At 35.5% G+C, this 26,187-nt stretch overlaps 1 long non-coding RNA gene across 1 annotated transcript in view; it reads right to left on the minus strand.

The window, feature by feature from the left end:
- Positions 1-22,407, minus strand: part of LOC130217643 (uncharacterized) — a 152,979-nt gene extending 130,572 nt beyond the window's left edge. The window contains exons 1-2 of the long non-coding RNA XR_008835889.1: positions 22,357-22,407; positions 19,359-19,564 (exon numbers count right to left, since the gene is read on the minus strand). This is a non-coding gene — a long non-coding RNA (uncharacterized LOC130217643). The remainder of the gene's footprint in view (positions 1-19,358; positions 19,565-22,356) is intronic.
- Between the last annotated feature and the right edge of the window lie 3,780 nt (positions 22,408-26,187).

Genomic DNA, 26,187 nt, shown 5'->3' on the forward strand with positions numbered 1-26,187 from the left:
TATTATTTGGATCTTCTGTAGGTTATGTACAAAATATTGTTCTAATTCTAATAGCTTAAATATATTTGATTTTGGAAATCACCAAGTGACCCACTCTCATCATTGTCCCGTGACCCACACTTTGGGAATCACTGTGCTATTGGATGCCAACATGTTAGAGTAGTTTAAAGACCTTTTTAGATTTTAAACTAAATTGCTAATTATTTCGTAAAGCTGTCAAATCTTTGTTCAAATTAGTTGTTTTAATCTAAATGGAAGTGATCTTCAACCAGAATTACCAGAATCCCAAATGACCCGACTTGTCTACAAGTAGGCAACTTAACTGTTAAACTGGCAGACTGACTGGTCTTCTCAGTAGGGTTTAGATACTGAAACTTTAGCGTAACATGCTGTGAAATTGAAATTCACAAAAACTTATTTGACAGCAGTGTGGAATTTTGTATGACTGTCTCTCAAGTTAGGAAAAAAAAAAATCTTAGATAAATTAACCATACTAAAGTCGAGACGGGGGTGCGAAGCCTCTGATGGTGTAAACTTTCCACCTAAGTCTTGATTTTCTGTCTGAAGAGGTTTCTACTGCCTCCATTTGAAATGTATTTCAGACTATGGACAGTGTAGAGGGAACATATTTCATTCATGAAAGGCTTTGTTTGATTCTAAATTCTCTCTTTTCAGCTTATTCTCTGTAAAACTCTTCTAATGATATGGCCGTGTGCTCTATAGTGCAGGGAATGAATCTTAGAGGACGCATCAGCGACCTCTGAGGGACACCATATACTGAATCAGCTGCTAAGACCGAAAAAGACATATCGGCATATTTTAAGATTCTACAACATAAGACAGAAATATGCATGGTGCATGCAGGTTGGGCAGTGTGAAAAAGATCAAGACCCATATTCACAAACATCCACAGAAATACAGCAGAGCACCATATTATGTTGATATATTCAAATAACAGTTTAAAAATAAAAAAGTTGCCACATTCAAATAAAGATTTAAAATTCATGATTTCATTGTGTATTTAGGATCAAGAAAATAAATTTTCCAACATTACAAAAGAATGTAAAAATAAAAGTACACGTTTTTTACAACAATGATAAAAAAAATATATAGAACTACATTCTAGAAAGTATGCTATTAATGTTTTAGACGTCAAACAAAGAATATTTTGCAGTGAAACAAGTTAATGTATTTTTCTCTAAAAAATAATTAGGTAAAAATATTTCTAGACAATAAATAACTATTAATAGACAATAATTTACATTTATATATATTTTCCAATATATATATATATATATTAAAAGTAGTAAAAAAAAAATTTGATTGTAAACATACACATACCGGCCACTTTATTAGGTACACCTTACTAGTACAGAAATTGGACCCCCTATTGCCTTCAGAACTACCTTAACCTTTAGTGGCATAGATATTGAAAATATTCCTTAGAGATTTTGGTCCATATTAACATGATAGCATCACGCAATTGCTGCAGATTTGTCAGCTGCACAATGATGCGAATCTCCCGTTCCACCCCATCCCAAAGGGGCTCTAGTGGATTGAGATCTGGTGACTGTGGAGGCCATTTGAGTACAGTGAACTCATTGTCATGTTCAAGAAACCAGTCTGAGATGATTTGCGCTTTATGACATGGTGCATTATCCGGCTGGAAGTAGCTGTCAGAAGATATTTACACTGTGGTCATAAAGGATGGACATGGTCAGCAATAATACTCAGGTAGGCTGTGACATTGACATGATGCTCAAATGGGACTAGTGGGCCCAAAGTGTGCCAAAACATATCCCCCAAACCATTACACCACCACCACCAGCCTGAACTATTGATACAAGGCAAGATGGATCCATGCTTTCCTGTTTTTTATGCCAAATTCTGACTCTACCATCTGCATGTTGCAGCAGAAATCGAGACTCATCAGACCAGGCAACGTTTTTCTAATCTTCATTGTCTAATTTTGGTGAGTCTGTGCGAATTGTAGCCTCAGTTTCCTGTTCTTAGCTGACAGGAGTGGTACCCAGTGTGGTCTTCTGCTGCTGTAGCACATCTGCCTCAAGGTTGGGCATACCTCCGTTGTAACGAGTGGTTATCTGAATAACTGTCGTCTTTTTATCAGCTCAAACCAGTCTGGCCATTCTCCTCTGACCTCCGTCATCAACAAAGCTTTTGCGCCCACGGAACTGCCACTCACTTGATATTTTCTCTTTTTTGCACCATTCTTTGTAAACCCTAGAGATGGTTGTGCATGAAAATCCCAGTAGATCAGCATTTCTGAAATACTCAGACGAGCCCATCTGACACCAACAAACATGCCCCATTCAAAGTCACTTAAATCACATTTCGTCCCCATTTTGATGGTTGAACTGCAGCAGATCGTCTTGAACATGTCTACATGCCTAAATGCATTGAGTTGCTTCCATGTGATTGCTGATTAGAGATTTGTGTTAATAAACAGCTGGACAAGCGTACCTAATAAAGTGGCTGGTGAGTATATATTGACTTCTTATGTACTTATCTGACATGTAGGTACTTCTCAGAAATATACTTGATATAGCACTTTACAGTACGTTTAGCCAATCTCCAGGACTAGTGGGAGCAATTTTAGCTTAGCAAAACTCATTGAATCGTATTAAACCATTTGCATTTTGCTCAAAAAAAAAAAAAAAGATAGGATAAATAGCCTATTTAAAGCTGGACTGGTCTGTAGTTACATCATTTACTTAAACCGACATTCAAAACATATAGTACATCACATCAAAGGCTGTTCTTTTAATAATCCTCACTGATCAGGGTAAATGCAATTTTCAAAGTTAGCATAACATGCTAATTGGTTAATGTCTTGTTCCTGCTTATGTTTTTATATCTCATTACCATCAAAATAATTGTGTGTCTTTTACATAGTACACTCTGATAAGCATTCTAATCTAAATGCTGCGGGTTCGAGACTTAAAGTGGGTTAAAAGTGGATAGGCTGAAGGTCTGCCATTCTTAATCATATCAGCATAGAGCCACAATGCTTCTCTGCTATGTAACATTATGCATTTCAGTATATCACACCGTCTGCTGCTCTTCTGACTTCCTCTGCTTTCCTCATCCTCAGCCAGGCTCAGCTCACCGCAGTCTCTCTTGTTCTCCCCCTCAACCCCTCTCTCACCTTTCCATCTCTTTCAGTGCTCCGAGCGCTTGCCCTGGGACTAATTAGAGAGAAGTTGCAGCTCGGAGCACAGCTCTGCTGACATTGGGAAGTAAGTGTGCGCTTGTGTCTGGGTGCACAATTGTGTGTGTGTGCAGTGCGGTGCACGTGTGCATTAAAGAGAACTGCTCTGCTCTCAGACAAAACAGCAGGATCTTTGTTTTATTATTTATCTAACTGCTCCTCTCCATCACACTTTCTTTCTCTCTTCCTTATTCTGTGCTGCAGACATGAAGTATCAGTCCGGGAATTTGCAGATTTACTTTGACACTGTGGCTTCCCGTGCAGAAGCTTCTCGTAATTTAAAGTAGTTAAACTAATGTCAAACAAACAAAAATGAAAATTGGAAAAATTACATTTACGGGAACACTTGATAGTTTACAATAACCTCCAATTTGGACTTGTGTACAGCCTGTGTGCCTATATTTTCCCCCAGTGTATAACAATGAAACTCACTTCTGCAGTGTTTATTAATCATAGGTAATGTTAAGGTGCACATGTTTGACCCTTTAAAGGGGTGGTCCACTACTATATCATATTTTAAACTTTAGTTGATGTGTAATGTAGCATGTGAACATAAACAACATCCCTGAATGTAATATGCTCAAAGTTCAATGCAAAGGGAGATATTGGCTTTTACAGGGTTAGCTTAGCAAAGCCTACAGTGAATGAAGTTTGGGGACTAGAAAAAAAAAAAAAAAGAAAATTTGGGTTAGTGAGATCACAAGGGCTTCTGGTTATGCATATTTACCACACGCACAGATCCCGGCGCATGAAGGGAGCATGGTCAGAAGCGGTGTGATGTTATAAGCAGAGGAAAGAAGCTAAAATGCCGTCCAAACGCTGCTATTTTCACAGAGCTCATTCTATTTCTGTATTTGGTCTTTCAAAGGACAAGACACAAAGAGAGAAGTGCTTACAGTTAATTGTAATTATGTTCCAGAGAATTATAAAAATATATATAGCTAGCATTTCACAAAGGACAGCTTCCAGAATCTCTGACTTTGAAATGCTAAAGTGTCCCTGTATCTGTGTTTACACTCAGTAAACAGCAGTGAGTTCGGTGAACTGATGACCATCACGAAAAAAAAAAAAACAGTTATTTTTGTTGAGCACGTTAACACAATGGCAAATCAGCGGTGCTTAAGAACATGCTCATGTTAGTGGGAAATGAAAGTTTTTAAAACCTCAGTATCGATTGGTACCGAATTCCGGTTTCAAGACTAGGGTTGTCACGATAATGAAATTCGCTACCTATCGATACTGAAATTTTAAAAACGTCCATTTCCCGCTAACATTAGAGCGATGTCATGCACATTCTTAGCATTTCAAAGTCACGTCGATTAGCTGGTTTGTCTATAAGTTGACATACGAGCGATCCGCTGATGAATCGCGGCTTTAAAACCCTCCAATGTCCCTTTATCTGTGTTTACACTCAGTAAACAGCGATGAGTTCGGTGAGCTGATGACCTTCATCACCAGTCACAGTTCTGTTGAGCATGTGAACACCAGGGCCGGCCTGTCCTAGAGGCAATATAGGCGTTCGCCGGGCCCCACCGGAGCCGAAGAAAAGCAAGCTCAAAGTAATGTATGCATAATACATTATTTAGTAATACTTTGCAATACTTACAAACTTATCTGTTTAAATGTGAGTAAATATTTTCACATGTGTATTTTAGGTTAAATATGTTACAGTTAATAAAAATGTATACATTTAAATATTAGAATTTAAATTTTTTTGTGCTTTCTTACTGTTTTTACACCAGTGGGCCTCCAGTGAGTCTCGCCTAGGGCCCCTCAACCCTACAGGCCAGCACTGGTGAACACAATGGAAAATCAGCACGGTTTAAGAACACGCACAACATCGATAAAATGTTAGCGGGAAATGGGCGTTTTTAAAATTTCAGTATCGACTGGTACCGAATTCCAGTATCACTAGTTCACACAAATACGCACTGTGATCTATGTTAAGGACACACCAAACCAACAGGTGGCGATAAAGACCTTGTGCATGTGCATTGCATACAAGTTAATGCAAACGTATGAACAGAGTTGGAGTACCATCCCGCAGTGCAAACAATGCAAAATACATGACAAATTTGCCATGAATGCGCATGTCTTCCGCATTTGGTGTGAACCCAGCCGTGTTGGCCAATCAGAAAAGAGAAAACAGCATGCATATTAACGTCGGGCAAATTCTGCACAATCACGCAAATGCGTCATGTATTTCATGTTGTTTGCGGGAAATGGACGTTTTTAAAATTTCTGTATCGATTGGTACTGAATTCCAGTATCGTGCAACCCTAGTGTGAACACTGTTTTTATTTTTTTAATAATCTAAGACGAGGAAAACTATGTTTATAAGAATACCCATTTATGTGTGTGACATGACCCTAGTTTACTACTCCCAGCACTGTTTTGCATGACAGTTTAAACAAGTTTGGTCTAATTGGTGAGTAAACCATGTCTGATTCTGAAGCACTGCACATGAAGAACGCAGCCTGGAATATTCTATATCGAGGCCTGATACTTCATCATGGGATAAACAAATGCTAATACGACAGGCTGTGAGCAAATCAATGTAATTGATTGTTTGCAGCTTGGTGGAATCCTCAACGCACTTCATGCATGTATCATTTATCACATCAACTAAACCCACATCCCTGCGGTGCCTTTGTTCCAACAAAATTGTATTGCGTTTTTATATCGGCCAACAAATACGGTGTCAATTATCATCTAATTAATCTTTCTAATAAGGCTTTGGTTAAGCACCAACAACCACATCGTTTTACAAGCCTCCGATGCTGTATATAGATTATTTAGTCAGAGATTAGTCTAATTCAGAGGGCAGGATTACAGTCATGTGATCCGGATGCGTCAGTGAAAGATGCAGACATTTTCTTGGGTTGTGTAGCAAGTTTTGTTCTTTCAGAAGAAAAGGGTGGTGAAAAGGACTGGTCGATATCACACACACAGGAGAGTTAACCCGACCGTAACCAGTTCTAATACATAAACAGAGGATTACAGGAGCTGTCTTATCTGCCTGTATAGAAAGAGTGGACCTGTTGTAACTATTGACTGGATGTGCATTACTGTATATGGTGAATGTGTTCTGAATAGGTTACTTCTGCAACCTGCTTTGCTGTGATCTTGGATATTGGAATTCTATGAAGAACATTCATATTAATAAGATTTCAGGTCTCTGCTAGCACCACAAACTTTTGAGAGGGTGTCATAGTTCCCGGCCTTTCCATTAATTAACCAAGATCAGAATGGAGGTTTTCAATACCAGAAGATAGACTTTACTGAACATAATAAAGCTGAGAAAGTACAGAGCAAACGCCAGAGCAACATGTAGTCTCTCCTGGACAATTCTGTCCGTCTGTGTCCAGGGTCCTGCTTTTATAGGTCACATTTCTCCTATTCATGTTTATTACCCAGAATACATTTCATACATATAGACCATTTCAATGTGATGTCGTCATTGGTCCATGAACATTTCCTGCTTGTTATAAAACTATTTCATAACTGTAACAAGAGGCAATTCAATCATAACTTAATGTTAAGTCAGCTATCATAACATTATCAATATGTGGCTCTTTTTGGATTCTCGGAAGCTATAGAAATTAAAAATTGTAAAGCAGGAAATACGTTGGGAACATTGTTTTTGTTTACATTCCTCAAAATGGTCTAAAAGGCATTTAAAGTATTTTTCAGTGTTATTCTTGGCTCTAGCCCTTTTGCTCAGGTCTACATTCCAGTGTTCCCTTTGCTAAATTCTGCTCATATGGTTTTAAACGTTCACTGCACACGTATGCATACTTCTAGAGAATAAAATAAATCTTTTCAGGGGTCAGTTTACTCTGATAGCGCATCATATTCTCATGCAAGATGTTTATTTTTTTTTTACACTTTTAATTTAAGTCTATAAATAGAATTCCTAATACTAATATGAATATTTTATAAATATATTTGGTTTATCAACATTAATGTATGCGATTAATGTGTTAATATTTCTTTAGTGCAAAGTAATCGTTTGACCATATAGCTTCTTGCAGTCATAGCGACTATATCGTGTGATGAATTATATGATAAGATGGACTAAGAAGACAACACGTGCCTGAACAGCAAGAATCATAAATATCATCCAGATTAAATGCTACATTTTGTCAGTTTGGCATTAAAGGGGTGATCCATAATGCAAATTCACTTTAAGAAGGGGTTTTAAGCAGAGTTGTGCATGACTATAGCCTGCCTAATAGTAAAAATGAACTCTATTTTTAATAATCACACTTCATAAAAACAGTCTGCAGAAAGATATGTATGTGGTTGACCTTGTGTTCAACGTATTAGTATTAAAAACGTTTATACAACGTTTTAGTATTGCTTAGATGATGGATTGCCCAAACTTTTTTTGTATGAAGGGCCAAAAACCAAATATCATTGATAGCCGTGGGCCGAAGACAAATATACCAAACAATTTTACATTATTTTTTCAAAATAAATAGAAAACAATGTTAAATCATTTTAACTAATGCAGCATAACCTTTTTAACTTATAGCGATAAAAACGATCACATTTATTACACATGGAGTTCAATGCAAAATACAGTAGTCGAGCATATCAGCCTTGCCTTGATTTGCTCACCAAGTCCTCTACCCGTCAGGTGACAGTATGTACATTAAACTAAATCTGTTTAAATGACACCATTTGAATTAAACATTCAATTTAGCTTAACAATACAACAAACAAATAAAAGGTTAAATCAAGTTTTAAAATGACATCTCTAAACCATCCCATCATTTTCCTTCTTAAATGGGATGGCAAGCCAAATCAAAGGTTACCGTGGGCAAACTTTGGCCCTGGTTTGCCATGATTATTCAAAAGAAACTCCAGATGCACCTGATCACTGTTACCCTGATGAAGGCAAGTGTTTGCCGAAATGTGTAGGTGCAGCTTTATGGAATAGCCATGTCAAAGGCTTTAAAATATTTTTTCCACATTTTTCGAGTGCCTTGCACTGATTTTTTGCCATTTATTCTGATGAATCCCTTACCCAAAGAGCACCAACATTATTTAAGCTACCCCTGAGTACTTTTTGTTTGATTTTGGAGTCTGCAGAAACCCTTTGAGTGACATTCTCCCTTTGTACATGTCATTGGAGGGGGAAAACCCCGCCCACTAGTGACAATCGCCCACTCATTAGCATAAACAGCCCTGAGTGAGAAGCAGCCATCAGTCATTATAGTTTTAGCACCATACCAGCTAAAGTAATTTCGAAAAGAGGGTTGGGAGCACAATCTCATTTAAATCTAAAGTGACAGTCACCAAAATGGTACAATTGGATCATAGCCTAAAAGGGGCAGTTTTAAAGTTTTTTGAATAAAAAATTATTTGCCTGGTATTTTGAGCTGAAACTTTACACTCTAGAGACATCATTTTACATCTTGTAAAAATGGCATGTAGGTCTTTAAGTGACCAAAACTACCTGTAACAGCACAAAAACTGCCTGTAACAGTTCAGCTAACCGCTGACAACAGACATCCGTACTTAAAGAGGCTAATAATTTTGATCTTAAATTGGTTCATAAATTAAAAAACTGCTTTTATTCTAGCCGAATCAACAAATCAGACTTTCTCCAGAAGAAAAAATAATTTCCTTGCTCTGTTGAACATCATTTGGGAAATATATAAAAAAAATTTAAAAAAAAATAAAATAAAAATCAAAGGGGGGCTAATAATTCTGACTTCAACTGTATATATAAATTATTCAATTTAATTTTTATATTTGTTATTTTATTTTTATCAAGAAATATTTTAATGTATTTCATATTCATTAAACATGAATACAAACTCTCATTCTTAGGCTTTCAAATTTAAAATAAAAATATTTTCATTTAAGTCTTATTGTTTTATTTTTGTTTGTGTTTTTTTTTAAGAAAATGAAAATTTGACCAAATAACAAATTTTCAATTAATGTGAAGCTTTCCTAATTCTAGTATTGTTTTAGCATAATAAAACAATTATATAAACGTGTCTTCAAAAAAAAGTGCCTTTTTATTTTATTTTTTTATTTTATTTTTTTTATTTTGACCATTACCCAAAAAATAAACAGCTCTAATTAAATTTGGAAGAAATATCAATAGTGGTGTACAGAATGAAAGTAAAATACTTTCTCAAACACAAACTATAAATTATTTATCTATAGAGATGCTGAGAATTTCCAAGTGGTCTCTTACGTTTTTCCATAATTTAAGACAACTCTCATTGAATTACTGAATCTAACTGGACAAAAAAAAAAAAAAGCAGGCATTCTAACAGATATATGGCCTGTTGCTAGGATTTTGGTAGTTGCTAGGGCATTGGTGAGCTTTAGAGGGAAACAGGTGTAAACAAATGCACAGCTCTGCCTCATTGCACCATGAATTCGTCATCAATATGCAATCGATCCAGCAGGATCACTGACCTGAGATCAGACAATGGCAGCTAAAAGAAAGTGAGAAGCGAGCAACTTGTGGCTGACCTAAGATCAGGTCAGGTCATGCGGGGTTAAACGGTGTGTTACTAACACAAGCAAGAGCTGCTGACTCAGGATCAGGCAAGCACAGAAGCTGAGGAAATGAGATGCGAGTAATGCCACTGTCAGAAGCTGACCTGAGATCAGTTGCTGAGAGAAAGATGTGAGCATAACGATAAGGGTGGGCTGGGGACACAAAATAGCATCAGAGACAAAGAGGTTCAGTCGCTCTTTACAACTCTCCGCTTGGTTATTTGCTTATCATTAGCACTTGTGCGGAGAAAATGGGTTAATATTGTGGAAAATGACTTCTTCAAGGTGGCAAATGATGAATTTTCATTTTTAATGAGTGTTGTTTTAATAAAGCCTAAATATGTTCAGATATTTATTGATTTATTTACTTTTTTATTGCTATGCCAGCGTCAAGGCTATCTTAGCATACCTCACTATACTCAAAAAATGACTTTTGCTGCTGTTCAAACTACTTATTTACTATTCATCTACTCACATTTCACTTGTTCCAAACCAGGGCACGTTTCCCAAATAATGACATAACTCGCAGCTGAACTATCATAGTATGATGCATCGTTTGGGGAAAAAATGTGGCGGCGAGTGTTTCTCAAAACCCGTAGTTTCTCTGTCACAGAACCATCGTTTGAACCATGTTAGTTATAACGTCAAAGGCCAATAACGATGCTCTAAACGGGGTGGTAATAACATTTGAGAAGAACCTAGGGCCTATGTTTCCTTTACAAATATTATTGAGAACATTCCACATTCACATCTATTCTAAAACAAAGTTGGATATTGTTTTTTGAAAAATCTACAAGTTGACAAATGCAAACAACTGCAGAAATGTTCTAACCAACAGGCCCATGTCACTTACAGCACAGATACTTAATAATTTACTATAAATTAAGAGCATTAACGTATGCTATGTTTTTTGTTTTCCCAAGCTTTTAAATAATAGGTCACTTATAGCTTTCGTCATGAGCCACGGCTTTGTTTAAAATGGCATTAATGTTTTGCACTGTGAAAGGAGTGCAATTATAAACAAAGATCACTAAAACTGAACTGTAAAATACTTTGAAAGCTAATTACAAAGCAAATTAAGAGTAATGACTTAAATTCTTTTTTATTTTTTAATAATTCCAAGTTTAAATGTTAGAATGTTCTAAACGAATAGGGCACAGGAAGGATAAGTGGGAATAGAACACACATAATTTTATTGTATTAAAAAACAAAAAGCAAAGCAAAAAAAAATGCCATACTAATGCAGAGTTCAGACTGCATGATTTTAGCCCCGATTTTCACTCGTTGACAGGTTGAGAAATCGGCGACAAATGCCTAAAAATCACAAGCAAATCAGTGCTCGTGCATGTGAGTGACAATCACACAGTATGAACCATCAAGGATGCGATATGAGAATCGCCGATGAGTCACCGACACCCGTTAGATATTTGGCATGCTCAATATCTGGAGCTGTCAGCGATTCAACCTCATGCCGTGTAAAACGTTGTGCGATTGAAAATAACATCGGCTATCACCTACAGCCAATGAGAGAGCAGCATCCACTAGTATGGGTATCTGCAGGCCAGAGGGAGGTTGAAGGAGCAGTTAAAAGCGCTCAATTTCAGTTTATTTGGAGCCAAGAAATGGAGGAAAAAACACTGTAAAATTGGCAGGAGCACCAGTCTCGGTTTGACGTGTAATCTGAACAATATCACAACCGGGTTGAAAAGTGAAAAAAATAAGTTGAGGAGAAATTGCTATTTCTCTTCAAAAGACAGGTGAGCAAAACTAGTACATTTTCTAAAGCTAAAAGGCTACTTTTTCCATTATGGGTAATAACAAAAGATATATTACGTGACCTCGCATTGTTTCCATGTCACTTCTTGCATTTGTATGGTTGTGAGATGTAGTTTGGACAAAGATGTAGGCGATTCTTCCCATTTTAAAGTCATGCAGTGTGAAACCCCCTGTCGCCGATCCATCCTTCAGTGTGAACACAGCACCGACAAAACTCTACACCAGAGTCATGCAGTGTGAAAACGTCCGTGGCACGACTTTGAAAATCATGCAGTCTGAACTCAGCATTAGAGTTAAAACTAGTCAAAGAGAATATTAAAATAAGCATACAATCATTAATTATAAGCGTTTATGACAGGTTTAATATCAGAGAATCAATCGCTATAGATGAATTGGAGAAACTAAATTGGCCATAGTATATAAGTGTGTGTGTGAATGCAAGAGTGTATGGGTGTTTCCCAGTACTGGGTTGTAGCTAGAAGGGTATCCGCTGCATAAAACATAAGCTGGATAAGTTGGCTGTTCATTCTGCTGTGATGACCCCTTGTAAAAAAGGGACTAAGCCGAAGGAATATGAATGAATGAAGATGAGCTGGAACCCAGCAGAAGACACTGTAGTTTTTTTTTTTTCTTTGTGTAAACAGTCTGCTTTGACTGAAATCTGTATAATTATGGAATGCTCAGTATTTACATTCTCAAGTGCCTGAAGGCAGGATTTTGAGTTAGCGAAGATTAAAAGATTTAGCTCTTGTCCATTTTCGATATTTTCCAAAGCTAGCAGTCAGTGTGTGATAAAAACAAAGAGAGCGCATCCAGAAAATGCATTTTTGCTTTGTAAACAGCATACGGCAGATCTTTTTTCCAGGAGATCATGATGAATTCTGGGTACTGTCGGAAAGGTACATGATGCAAGGTTGATTTGATCAGACAATGGCGCAGTTCTTTCATTTCTTCTCTTTTTTCCAATTTTATTGTTGTGCGAGTTTATCCGTGGAACAGCTTACTGTAGGAAAGGCCTCGACAGGCAACAGCTCTCATGTAAAATGCATAGAAAGCTGCGATGTCAGTTTACTACAGCTCGCTCTGCAGCGGATGCGCACATTATGCAATGGAGATCTGCTCTGTGAACTTTGTTTGGCACTGGAGAGGATCATCTCACCCTCTCAGACTTCTTCATTAGCAAAACTCACACCAAACTGCACAGCATGACACGCAACTTCAGTGCAACATCTGAGGGGAGGCGATGAGGAAATGCGAAACACTTTCATCAAAAAAAACAAAAAAACAGAGACAGACAGACAGACAGACATATAGATATATATATAGATAGATAGATATATAGATATATAGATAAAGATACATATAGATATATAGATATATATATATATATATATATATATATATAGATATATATATATATATATATATATATATATATATATATAGATATAGATATAGATATAGATATATAGATATATATATATATATATATATATATATATATATATATATATATATATATATATATATATATATATATATAGTATAGATATATATAGATATATAGATATATATATATATAGATATATATATATAGATATATATATCTATATCTATATCTATATCTATATCTATATATAGATATAGATATAGATATATATATATATATATATATATATATATATATATATATATATATATATATATATATATATATATATATATATATATATATATATCTATAGATATAGATATAGATATATATATATATATATATATATATATATATATATATATATCTATAGATATATATATATATATATATCTATATCTTTCTGTCTATCTATCTATCTGTCTGTCTATCTATCTATCTATCTATCTATCTATCTATCTATCTATCTATCTATCTATCTATCTATCTATCTATCTATCTATCTATCTATCTATCTATCTATCTATCTATCTATCTATCTATCTATCTATCTATCTATCTATCTATCTATCTATCTATCTATATATATATATATATATATATATATATATATATATATATATATATCTTTATCTATATATCTATATGTCTATCTATATGTCTATCTATATGTCTATCTATCTATCTATCTATCTATCTATCTATATATCTATCTATATGTCTATCTATATGTCTATCTATATGTCTATCTATCTATCTATCTATCTATCTATCTATCTATCTATCTATCTATCTATCTATCTATCTATCTATCTATCTATCTATATATATATATATATATATATATATATATATATATATATATATATATATATATATATATAATTATAAATTATAAATTATAAATTATTTTTTAAAATTTCCCATAAATCACAGCTATTTCTTGTAACTATATTTTTGTAACTGTAACTTATACATTGTAATTGGGACTACATTTTCACAATTGCGAATTTGTATCAAGATAATAACTGCATTTCTCCAAACTGATTTGATTTATTGTAATCGTCACTATTATCTTGCCTTTATTTTCATGTCATTTCCAAATAATTGCAAAACTGTTCACAACTGTATCTTACAACAGATTAAAACTTTTGATAACTGTAACATTAGTTCATAAACTATACAAATGGCAACTTTCACGTTATTTCATTCTTGTGACTTCATAATTCAAAATATGCCACAGATGCCACGCATTATACATCCTAATTTCATCTCTAATTTTACATTTTATTTGATATCTTTTACCTAAAAATGAGTTTCCATACTTGCGCTTCAACACAAACCTGCTTCTATTCTCATCAAGGCGGCGGCTGCTCACATGACATGTGACTTTAGTTTTAAATGTCATGCTTGTATTATCCAACAGGGGGTTGTAGTGCTGAAACGTCCTCTAAAACAGTGGCCTTCGTTGCTTTGACTAACTTTGTGTGGACAGACCGCTGAGAGGACATGTATTTGAATTCAACACATCAAAAATCACCATAACTGCAATCAATGTCCACACACCGGTGGTTTGCAGGAGCCGCGTAGAGTCTGTTAAATCATTCTGCTTTATCAAGCCCTTTGAAGGGTTTAGAGAGCCCCGAGACCCCCTTCCAAACACACACGTACACACACACACACATGTACATACCATCTCTGGATCCACAGAAAGGTTCTCTGTTGCTTCAAAGATCCAGTTTGGCGTGCTCACATCCCAAAATGCAATGCTTCCCTTATCTCTGCGAAGCATAAAGAACCGCAGTGTAAATCCCCCGTTGATAAATTGAAAGATTGCAGAATGCTGGTGCTCTCATTAAGTTGGGTTCATTTGCATCATCGTGGCTTTTGTTGGTTACATATTGATATTTAAAGTCACGGCGAAAGCACGTTTAAGAAAACTTCTCAAACAAATTGGTTTACTTGACCTTATTTTTTAAGGTGTCTTGTATTTATTTATTTATTTTTTTCAGGCTAAATAATTATATGCTTTTATTTGAGAGAGTTTGGCACTTAAAAGTACATTTAAGTGGACAGTATTTTAGTGTTTAAAAGGATTGGCTTCAAATTTATGATAAAATGATAGCATTACTGAAAACAGAGCCATTTTCATTTGGAAATGAGGCCAAATGATGTCAGCGAAGTCTTTTAGCATTTGTTTAAAGTGCTGTGTATTAAAGTCCTGTGTGTTTGCCAGGGAGTTTGAGGATGACGTAAAAAGATTACAAAAGCCTCTGCGTAAATCTAACAACTGTAATGATGTTTACGTTTAATACAAACATAAGGGATTTTCCAAGGCGCAAGGCAACGAAGGCTAAATGTTGGAAACGGCTTTGCTGTGTGATGGCTTAGATTAATACAAAGTTCAAGTGAGCAGCATTTGTCTGAAATGGAAATAGGGTGTAACGTGCAAAATGTCGTTATTGTCACTTTTGATTAATTTAACCGAATGTTTCTGGATTACAAAAAACTAAAAAATCATGGCCTAATAGTGTAAATGGCAGTCATGTTTTCCACAAAAAAAAATTAAGCAACCAACATATTATATATATAGATGGATAAATAGAACAATAGATCAAAAAGCAACCAAAACTTACTATGGATTTATGGACGGCACATTTATATTTTAAAAAATTATAGAAAAAGATTTGTATCATTGCAATAATTGTAAAATAAAGCCAATAAACAGATTACCTTTACTTTTAGGGTAATTTTACATCAGATCTTATTCATGCAGCCCGAGTAAATTATCTTTTACTTGATCATTTTTTATAAATTTTTTTCAGTTTGTTGTTAATATCTTTCCAAAAATGAATAAATGAACTGCTGTATGGCATATAATTTTACTTTAAATATTTTAAACATAGAATGTCCATTTAGATGTCTCTCCCTACCAAAAATGTGTGTATGTGTGTGTACTGTATGTATTAGGACTGCACTTTAGACCTTTTTCTATGTTTCTGCATGGAGGGCGCCTTCCGGTAGGCTGCTTAGAACTTCTGTTAACAATTGTCATCAGCCAGAGCAGCATTTCTCAACTGGGTGTCAATACTGTTTTCAGTGGCTTACGGAGCGTTTTTGTGATGCAACACTTTAATTTTGAAAGAAAGACGTGTGGTAAAGCCGTTATGCTTCTGTCAGATGCGGTTAAAGTGTGAGAGAAAAACTGTCCTGATTCAGTGTGTCCCATCAGATCAGATGCTGAAATATACCGTCAGTGTTTTCGACCTGTCAGCTGTTATACTGTACTTCGGACTCTTCAATGCAAACACACACCTCACTGCATTATAAACAGCAAACCATATTACTGGCATGAAACTAGCTGGTATATAAGCCATGCAATAAAAGTATGTGACTGATACTCTGCTGGCTGATTTGCATGTTGATTCTAATCGGGAGCTGTTTATGTTTCCTTTAGTTTGTTTGTCTAGTGTAGTATTTAACACGGTTTGTATTTTTCTGTCATTTCAAAAAGCCTTTTTATTTTCACTTTGTGACACATTAAATCAGTGTGTTTATGGGACAATACAGTATGCTATGTGTGTGTGTGTGTCAAAAATTTTGGTAAATTAAATTTGTTTGGGTTGGTTATATATATGAAAGGAAGACAAAATGTTCACTTTAGCGACGACAAGGCTCCATTTAAAATGGCACAAGATGCCGTCTGACAATAACCAATGACAAAATACCTCAGAGCAGTTGTTTTTTAACCCATTAGATTGTATTTTTTAAAAATCAGTAGGTGGTACTGAATAACTAGGAGGTGGCGCTGATCGACAACAAAGACGTTAAAAGCAAATAAAAAGTTTCAAAGCTGTCCAAATGTGACTGTTTATACGAATCAGCTGCCGACCCAAAGTTTTTAGCATTCTCCTTGCGCATACAAGCAAAGCATAATGGGTAAATTTTCGTTCGAAGAAAAAGGTCTATACTGGGAAAATATTTGATATTGTTGTTGAGTGTTGCGATAATGATATGTCTACTGTAAAGCCGCACGTATCATATTTGATACACAAGTTTCCAAGACCTATATAATATAAACTGATTAACTTTTGGCTTGAAAACCTGTTGTATATAATTTGATACTTGGATTTCGCCCTCTTGTGGATATTCATGACAGTGCAGGCAGTGGAAGAAATTTTTCTCTGTACCTTTTTAAAATGGCTGCTCTCATTGAATTACTCGCATGCTCAGACATCCCAAGTCTCCCGGAAGTTCCGAGAGTCTCCCTCATATGCATAGGGACTCCGGATTCCCACAAATTAATGATAATGTCCCGGAAATCATGCGTCTCCCCCAGTCCAATGCATTTCACCCAATCTCTTTAAATACTTCGCGCTGGTGAACGGTTAATGTGATTTTTTTCCATTTTATACGGTTACTTTTACAAAATCGATGTTGTAATAAAATTTAAATACAATCAGTAAATAGACTTTGGCATTCATTTAGTTGCTCAAGCGTAAAACGAGATGAAAAGCCATTAACATGCACATGTCTGTCAGAATTAGCAGGCTAGCGCAGAAGCTCCATTGAATATACTGGGGTAAAATAAATGTTCCTATTTTAAAGAAATGGCAGGGAAAAATTTATTTCAATGCAGTGATTCTTGTACATTGAGACAATTTTATATCGGATATCAGTCAGGCAGTGGATATCAAGAAAACAGACCTTAAACGTGCTGATTTTGTAACTGAATACAGTTCATGGGAATTGTTTGACCCAGGTAACTGACAAATTAAAAGTCCTTCAGCATATACCCTATTGCACCTTATAAAAGGTCAAGCTGCAGAGTGCCTTTTTATGTTAGGAGGCATGAAACTGATCATCTTCCAACATGGAGTAACCTGACAGAGATAAAAATCACTGCTCCAGCTTCAAACTTCTGTGCCCCGTGTAAGCGTACAGGGAATCTTTGCCTGAACAAGGACTGAAACTGCTATTACGCCTACCACAAAGTGAAATAGTAAAAGACTTATATAAAAATATGTAAAAAAAAAAAAAAAAAAAAAAAAAAAAAAAAAAAAAAAAAGAGAAAAACTGCCCGAAATGTTCTCTGTTGTCAAAATTTAGGCCAAAATATATATATATTATATATTTTAAAATTAACATTAACATTGTTTTTAACATTGTTATGAGCAAAATGCCTTTGTGATACAAAATAAATATGAAAAAATTTATACGGCAAAATTTTTTTGGGATTTTGCTAGATGGTTTAATAAACATCTCAGTTCCAAAAAATTTGAATTTTCTGCCTATTTTTTTGGATGTTTCAGGTCTTACAGGGTTATACTGACTGTATTTTTTGTCATGTAGCTTATAAACGTATAGGTAGAAAAACATAAATAAAACAGTGTACTCTTGATTTTCTAATAGTTTCCGAAAATCTTACATGAAACAGGCCCGTAGCCTGGTGGGGGTTGGGTTTGGAAGACCCACCCCTCACTAACAAAAGACCAGAAATTCTCCCATACATGAGCTCACTTGTCCTATTATGACTGCTATACCATCATAAAGATTGAAAATAACCTATCAAAAAAAAAAAAGGTTTAAAGACCAAGTGGAATCCTCTGGGTGTTGCTTTGGTGTGACTTCAGCTAATCCGTTTTGGCCAGTGCACACAATTTTTTCATGAGTTCAACATCCAGCTGTGCAAGAAAACATACAATCTGACGTAAGAGAAGTCATCTTTCACTGCTATATTGTTTTTAAACAGAGAAAAACATTTTTACAAGTGATTTTTATTCAATTCTTGAAACAAAAAATGACCAATAAAAATGCGTTAAGCACCAAAAGTGACTGATATTAAAATGAGTTTGAAAACTATTTTGGCTATTGTTATTATCCATGAAATTTCGAATGTACTTTTTTGGTTATGATGACCATCTGACAATCTATTTCAGCAATTTCAAATAGTGCTTAAAATGTTACTAAAATGCAGTATTTAAATCTCATAATTAAATAGTAGCCTAAATGAGGCCTATATCCACAAAAAGTCCACTTTTTGAGAAAAAAAGAACCACCCTATTTACCAGGCTGGCTACTGGCCTGTGAAACTACTATTCCTTTGAAGATTATGTCATTCAATCTGTTTTTGGAAATATTTGGGCTATACTCATCACCAAGATATATATACAGATGGCACACACCAACACTGTGTCATATAATGGACTGAGTCAGCTATTAGAACTGATGCTTCGACATATTTCCAGCATCCACACGTTCAACACCTTTGCACCAAGAGAAATAACAGCCAAGATCCGTCGCCCCATAATCACACAGCCTACATTCCGCTGCCAATCACACTCCACGCCTGCGAGCCCGGTAATCACACCGGCTCTCAAACCGCCATCTTATTACCTTCACGCAGGTGTGATGATCATTTCCAGGGGTCGATCTTGTCCTCGGAGACCCGCCGAGAGCTGCGCAGAGCTGGGGAGAGGGGCGCGTGCGGCGCGCATGAGTGAACCGGAGATAATTGTCCACATCTGTGTCTCTTTATTCTGACCATCAGCCATTCAAGAATCTGTCTGTCAGCAGGAGGCCCAGGGCTGAGAGAGAGACGCCTAAAGAGAGAAATACAAGGAGGATTGAGGGAAGTATGAAGGACGTATGGTGGAAGGTAAATCAGTTGAGCTGGAGAGTGGAAAATATCATTAATATCAATACGGGATCTTGCAAAACTAGCCAAAAACACAGACAGAGTCAGAATTATTAGCCCTCCTCAATTATTAGCCCACACGTATATTTTTTCCCAATTTCTGTTTAATGAAAATATATTTTTTTCAACAATTGAAAAAAACAAAAAAATGTACATTTTAAAAATAAGCCGAAATAACACAACTAAGACTTTCTCCAAAAGAAAAAATATATGAAATACTGTGGAAAAATTCCCTGCTCTGTTAAACATCATTTGGGAAATATTTGAAAAAAAGAAAGAAAAAAAAATCCACACGAGGGCTAATAATTCTGACTTCAACTGAAAATCTAGAAATTTTATACATCTTGACATTTGTTAATGTCCTGGCAGAATATTACTATATATTTTCTGTTACAAAATAAACACATTTTCATTAACAAATGATCTTCATTTATTTGATTGACATCAATTGATAATTATTATAATTTTTTTTTTACAAATCCTAATGAGAGTTTCTTTAATATATTTTTCTTTCATTTGTATTATTATTTCTCAAAAATAAACTCAAAACCCTCAAAAATAAATGACATCCCACATAACAAAATATCTCTGGCCCAGCTTTGGCCCACACAATCAGATTGTGCATGGCCCACATGCCACAGTAAATTACAGTACATGACTGGACAAAGTCTAGCTTCCGGACAAGGGTCAAACATGGACCATATCTGGGTCAAGTCACAGCCAAGTTAATAAGTTGGCCAGATAGGTTGGTGTGTGATGATTGCATTGAAGTTGATAAACCCATGAAGCATTGCGCTTTATAGTTCATCAAGATCAAAAGATCTTGGGCATAAATTTTAACAGTATTGGATAAGTGTATGAGGAGAGAGTCATAAAGAAGATTAGGTCCATTTTAGCAGATGAGAATCACCCACTTTATTTAAAGTTTTGCCTCTTGCCATGAGGCAGAAGGTATACTTATTCTCGACGGGCAAGGTCAAACAGATACTTGTATTCACTTGTTCCAACTGCAGTTGGATTACTAAACAAGCTTTAAATGATTACTTTATTGTTTACTGATATTTTATGTTGTCGAGTGTGACTTGCTGTCAACTGTCGGATATTGCTGTAAACCTAATTGCCCTTCGGGGACAATAAAGATATTCTAATCTAATCTTTTGGCACACTATGGGCACACTATGCTTGGTAGAATTTATTTTTCTTTACTCAAAAAAGGTTTTAATGCATCTTAAATGTGGGTCAAGATAGGCTAAACATATAAATTTTTAACATCTGGCCCAAATCTTGTGTGCCACTTTAAAGACGGTGCCACCTCTGCCAAACCTGGGTCATGTTTGGCCCACATGCTATATGCCAGTGAAAGATGAATGCCTGCTGTGCCAGTTTTATGCCAAATCTGGACCAGAATTCTTTGCTCCCTGGGATGTAACCTCCAGACAAAGATCTTTAATATAAGATTGAAAATAACAACGGTTTTTAATAGATAGTTAGCAGCAAGTCGCTGGTTCGAGCCCCGGCTGGATCAGTTGGCATTTCTGTGTGGAGCTTGCATGTTCTTCCTGTGATCGCGTGGGTTTCCCCCACAAGTTCTGAAACATGCGCTATAGGTGAATTTGGTACGCTAAATTGCCCCTAGTGTATGCCCTAGTCTTCCAGATTGGGGGTTTAACATTAGGCTAATGACTCACTGCATGAAAAAAAAAAAAATAAATAAATAGTTGTTACGAAACACCAACATGGTGCAGCTAGATAGCAACTTCGATTTAAACGGCCCTGGGAGTGAGTGAGTGAGTGAGTGAGTGAGTGAGTGAGAGATAGATAGACAGATAAACAGACATGGGACAAAACCCAATGTGTTTGTATATAGTGCCAGTCGGCCATATTGGAAGAACAGTACCTACATAGTGCCTCAGAACTGACTGAAACTTGTGTATTTAGAGAGAAAACTAGAAATTGAGAGATTTCCAAAGCAAGAATCTTGACAACATTCATATCTGTTCTTATTTCTGGTCAAGTAAATGAAATATTTGGCTAGTACATTCATTAATACTGCTAACATGTTTTGTTTTGGGGTTTTTTTTTACCACCTATTAAATTTAAATCCTCTGTGTAATTTAGCAGCTTTCACACTTACTTTTTCTGGTGTAGAGTTTAAATTGGCAGAACAAAAGTATCCAGTACTAAATGTAAATGGCACAATTCCAACTGCTGTTTACATCCAAGTATTGCCACAGCATGGCCGTTAATATGGGTGATCAAATCTTGATGCAAAAGCAAACCCTCAATGTAAAGACATCACATGCAAAATCCTCTAAGTCTGTTTGAGATTTTTTTTTTCCCCTTTATCAGTCCTTTTTTAGGATTAGGTTTAATAATTACACTTTAATGGCAATAAAAAGGTTGTTGAAATGCCTTATTTTTATGGCATTAAAGAGAAATAAACTACTGGGCCTAAACACTGAAGCTTGATAAAACACTGATATAAAACTTAAGAGAAATTAAACATGTCCTCCTAAAGCAACTACACTACTTAGTTATTTCCCCCAAAAGACAGCTGTAATCTCCTGGTTTGTTAGGTGAACTAAGTGAGAATGTGAATATAACAACAACAAAAAAACGTTCAGTTGATTTAAAGCAGGTTGAAGACACCTGAACAAACGCATTTGGAGAGCATGTGCTATTTCTGGAGATACAGACCTGGATTCACAGCTGCTGCTCATCTCTCTCTCTCCCAGTCCTCCCAGTTTGTGTTCCAGAAAACAATGACCAGAAGTCTTGAATGATGACATCTGTTCCTGTCGAGACATGTCAAATTAAAAGTACCTCTTCATTTAAGCTGCATTTTCATTTCAAGCCCTAATAAACACATCTGGTCTTTTGACACCTGCTTTTTTAATGAAACACACAGCGATTCCCTCACACATAAGGAATCTCATTATATTATTGAGAAGTTTTAATCAAGGTCTATAAAATCTGTGATTTTTTAAGACCACTGAATTAGATATAGATATACTGTTTGGTTTGTTAACATTTATCTTTATCTTCACAATCTTTAATTGTGCAGAAAAATAAATAAATTCATAATGGTTTGAAATGACATAATGAGACAAAATGTTTCTGTTTATTTTATTTGAAAATATATATATTTTTAATTGCTATAATTTCTTTTTTAATTATATGATTCTTCAAAAAAGAAACTAAACTGTAAGTGGAGGTAAAATATCTTAATGAATTTGTTTAAATGACAGGAATGAAATTAAATATATATTTATATTTATATATATATATATATATTTATATATATATATATATATATATATTTTTTTTTTTTTTTTTTTTTCTTTATTATTATTACTTTTTTTTCATTTTCTTTTCAGCTTAGTCCCTTTATTAATCTGGGGTCACCATAGTGGAATGAATGACCAGAGAACTGCCAAAGAATGGATCCGCAACTCATTTGTCAACAAATCAGGTGACTCCACCATGGCTGTGCAAGCAGATCAGCTGCTGGAGATCGTAAATGATGGCGGACTTTTAGGGGCCATTCACATATCGCATCTTTTCTTGAGTTGAATGCCGCGAGCGCATCGAGAGTCATGTGACAAGAATGGACCAATCAGCTTCATTTTGTATGTAATTTACACATATCGATAAACACAGAACACCCAAACAGTGCAATGCTTTGTAATTTTCTTCATAAATGAAACTTGTATCAGAGTGACAGCAATGTTTTGTCAGCTTGTCATCCTCTGAGAAAACCCGATAATGGTTGCCTAGCAACCTTCCAACCATACATACCTGCCCCCACCCCACCCAGCCACGGTAAAATTGTCAAGTGTTGACCGGTCTACGGTGATAAAAAGGTTGGGGACCAGGATTCTACATGACATGGACTCTAACCTATTGTGTATTATGAATGTCTACACCTACCCCAATCCTTAACTCAACCTCACAGTTGTGTTTTATTAACGCCTACTCACCTACCCCAACCTCACAGTAACATAATGTTTTATTAATGTCTACTATAGCTAGGACCAACCCTAAACCCAGCCCACTGGCATACGTCCCTAAAACTTGGAGGTCACCCAGACTACTTGCAGTGTAATCCCCCCCACTTGGAGGTCTCAGGGCTGCAGCGATACCTTCTTGGGGATACCTACTTGGTCACCAGGCCTGTAGATAGAAATCACAGAATCATTATGGTCAGACAGCACTAGTTGAACCACTCGCAAAAGCAAACAAACTCTGCTTGAAAAGGAAAGGAAAAGGTTCCTGGCAGGAACTGACGCGTGTGAATCCATTCGCTGTAAGTATCAGAGCATCATTGTGTCACTCAAAATGCTCATCCAGCAACAAAAGCGGAATGGAGCTTTAATTGCTCTCTGCGTTCGGCGGCGGCGGCCGTCATTGACTGCAACTGCTTAGAGGAAAGAAAATCACATCCACTGCCAGGCAGCCATAAATCACAGCTTTACTGGTACATGCACATTTGAGTCTGACAGAATCATTTAAAGACTCGGTGGGCTCGCAATCATAGGGCAATTTGAGCTTTCCTTCAAAAAGAGTTTTAATTGAATTAGTCTGAGCGATTATATGCTCCAAACTAATGGGGGCAGTTTCATCTGGCGGGGCTCACTGAGCTGAATAAAGAGCCAAATCTCAGTTCCTCCGTCATTACCAGGACTGAAATGTCAGGACGGTATCAGATAAACAGTCGAGCAATTCTCTGCCATTTCAAAGCCTGGTTTGATCGCTACTGTCTACATAGGCAGCTGCTTTCGAAGAAAACACCCGACATTTCCGTCGTCAAGTTGCATTCTAATAACTTTAGTCTCTCTCACACACGCTCAGACATTGACTGTATAGATTGATTGCTACATTTAGGTATATTTGATGCTGTAATAGTTAATGTTAATTCGATTTTTAAAGTTTGTAGAGAAAGACCTTGATGCTGGCTTGAGAAATCTTGGTAATATAGTTTGAAGGAAAGCCTGGAGGTTTTTTAGTTTGAAGTCATTTTAGAGTAAAAAAATAAATAAAATATGAAAAGGTTTTAAAGCCATATACAGTCTATGATAGATATATAGATAGAAAGATAGATAGATAGATAGATAGATAGATAGATAGATAGATAGATAGATAGATGTTAGCATGTTGTTCTGTTCTTAGCACACTGTTGACATGTCTTAGCATGTCGGTGATATGATTTAACACATAAATTTTTGTTACTAAAATGAATTGTCGACATGTTTTAAAATCTGTTAGACAATTTAACACATTAGTAGCATGTTTTATGTGAAATAGCACTTTGCTAACATGATACAATATGCTGCTAACATGTTTTATCGTGAATTAGTATTTTTAACATGTTTAGCTTATTGTTAGTATATTTCTAGCATGACAATACTTTGCTAGCATGTTCCTAGCACTTTGCTGTTTATATGTTTCAAATTAACATGTTGCGTAGTGCGTACATAACCTAGCATGATTTAACACATTGCTATTATGTTTCTAATGCAATCTGAAACATGTAATTGATTGATAATATGAACCTTGGCCATTTGAATATTGTCTACGGTAGGATTTTTTTATTTGATATTTTTAGGAAAGCTTGTCCTATTGGTGCAAAAACTTTAGCTTAAAGGTTTAGGAGTCAAATAATTGCTAACCAGCATTTCAGTTTGTTGGCTTCCTGAAGCAAACATACTGTATGCTTTCCCCCTACAACTTTTTCTTTCCACAATGAATGTGACATGAGAAAATGTATACAATATTTTATAGTTATAGTTTGATTGAAAGCCTGAAGGTTTTTTGGTTTGAAGTCATTTTAAAGTTAAAAAATGTAAAGATTTTAAAGCCAAATGCAGTCTATGATAGCTAGCTAGATAGATAGATAGATAGATAGATAGATAGATAGATAGATAGATAGATAGATAGATAGATAGATAGATAGATAGATAGATAGATAGATAGATAGATAGATAGATAGATAGATAGATAGATAGATAGATAGATAGATGATTAACATATTTATGCAAAAATATTGAAAATAAATATCTGGTGCATTTTTACAGCAGTTTAATTCAGTGGATGTTTTTATCCCAAACATGACAAAAGGGTAGTAAATTTGAACAGTGCACAAGGGTTTAAATTTCACAGTAAAGCAAAGCAATGTGTGCTCATGCTTCACTTGTAGAAAATCACGTTATTTTTTCATATATCTTTAATTATAAACAGCTACTCAGCTAACATGAAAACAACATATTTCCTAGTTCCTCTGAAAGGCCCGCCCTCTAGAGGCTCTGATTGGTCAGCTAACATAATTTGCTGTGATTGGGATTGGCTTAAGGTCATGCTCCTACAATCATGGACTTTTGCACTGTGTAAACAGTCAGTCAGAGCAGAGTTAGCTGCCTGAATCAGACAGAAAAATGAAGAGCAGATAGCTGAACCTCACGCCTGCTGTCTAAAATAAAATCTGACAAGTGTCTTTCACATATATTTGGAATAAGCATGTGTGAGTAATGT

This window comes from Danio aesculapii, chromosome 23, assembly GCF_903798145.1.
Source record: "Danio aesculapii chromosome 23, fDanAes4.1, whole genome shotgun sequence".
Lineage (NCBI taxonomy): Eukaryota > Metazoa > Chordata > Actinopteri > Cypriniformes > Danionidae > Danio > Danio aesculapii.